Source organism: Amphimedon queenslandica, unplaced genomic scaffold (genome assembly GCF_000090795.2).
Source record: "Amphimedon queenslandica unplaced genomic scaffold, v1.1 AMPQUscaffold_13254, whole genome shotgun sequence".
NCBI classification, from domain to species: Eukaryota; Metazoa; Porifera; class Demospongiae; order Haplosclerida; family Niphatidae; genus Amphimedon; species Amphimedon queenslandica.
In genome coordinates, this window is record NW_003546510.1 from 1 (window position 1) to 2,015 (window position 2,015).

Genomic DNA, 2,015 nt, shown 5'->3' on the forward strand with positions numbered 1-2,015 from the left:
AGATAAAATGTCAGTAATGTCTTTTAATTTCTTCTCGTCAGGTCTCCAGTCAAAGACATAAGTTGCTGTTTCACATTGAAGAGAAGGGCTTGTATTGACAGCATCAAACTTTTCCTTCAAGCAAAGATCAACTGAAATTGAGTAACAGAACTCTTCCAGTGTTGTCTTGTATTGTTCAATATATCTTTCAGCTTCAGTGACTTCAAATTCTTCAACTACAGTTTCTAACAATTCAATATCAGTCAATGAACACTCTCCTTCAATCACATACACTACACTGGATATATCATTGCACTCGGTTAGCTTTCCTTTTAGATCCGAGTTGCATAAAATGATCAAAACTTTAATGTCATTTATCAATGGAGATTTCTTCAATATAGCTTTGTGTACTTTATACAGCATCTTTCCAAGAGAAGCTCTTATTGAACTGAATTCTCGTGATTTACTCTTTCGAACTGGAATTTCAACTATAAAAATTTGTTTGCTTTGTAGTTAAAAATAAATATTATTAATAAAACACCTGTTGGTGCAGTTGGTGTGTGAGGTGAAGATGATGTGATTGTTCCAGTGCTTGAATCTAAAATAAATAATAATAATCATTGTTGCTATTATTATACTTTGTTCCATTTTAATATTTATAAATTCATCCGCAGTAATAGAAAATTGCTTATCTAAAATCAAAACTGATCTAACAATAATAATATACTTTAACTCACCATAGTTTGTTTGTATAACTATTCCTAGTTTTACATTATCAGTGAACTTGCACAACACACTAGCAAATGTTTGTAGCAAACTATACTTGCTTTGAATAGCTACTAAAATTGCAGCTAACAGGACTTCACGTTGATTAGGAACAGAGGGACTAGCCGATTCCACACTAGCCAATACTTGTCCTGTTATGACACCCTCTCTTTGAAGCACAATAGCTACATTGACAGGATCAGAGAGAGACTGAGAGAGGAGTGGATGATGAGTGTTGAATATCTCAATAGCTAGTACTGTATTACGTTCTAGATAAAACACACACACATTCAATACTAATACAATCAGTGACATAGGTGTAGGAAAGGGGGGCTGAAGCACCCCAACTTTTCAGCAGGAGGGGCTTAGCCCCCCAACTTTTGGTAGATGAACAATAAGAAACACCATTACATGGCTTTATTTCAAGTTGTTAGTAGCTTGAAACTTCATTTACTTAAATGGGCATAATGTAGCAATAACAAATGGCAGGAATTACGCATGCAGTAGCTGTTGAGAGCACCTATGACAGTACCGTAAATGTTCAAATAAAGGCCAGGCTTGAATAAACGCCTGGTACTAAGAATCTCCAAGTATAGATACGCATATTTTACTCAATATAAGTACCACATCTTTTAGAGTGTCCCTAATGGCCTAACTTATTAAGCTGGGTGCACTAAACTGGGAGTTCTGGGTTCAAATCCCAGTTTAACCTTTTCTTTTTTATTTTATGCATTTTTTGTCCTGGAAAGAAATAAAGGCCTGGGCTTTTATTTGAACATTTACGGTACATGTTTACACTGTTTTTTTTATGTTCAGCCCCCTTCAGCCCCCCCCCCCTTTTGAATCATTCAGTGATATTAACTTACTCTCGTGATCTAACTTGTCAGCTACAGCATTCTCATTCAAAGATTTAAGAGCATCTGACAGTGAGTCAAAGGTAGCTCCTCCTTTACTGTCAACATTATCAGCTCTGGACAACCACTTGGAAAAACATTCCATCAGACATCGAGATACATCACCAGAATAATTCCTTTCAATGGCGTCCAGTGTGTTCTTGTGTAGTCCTAGTGTCAGTCCCAGCTCATGCCATCTTGTCTGAGGGAAACCACATCTCTTCAATAGATTAAATACATCAATGAGTTGATCTAAAATCATATTCGATAATACATAAATAGTCAATAAACATTACCTATAGTTAAAGGAGAAGATAAGAGACTCAGAGAAGAGGAACAAGAAGTGGTTTTAGTTGCCATTGATCAAAGAACAAGTAA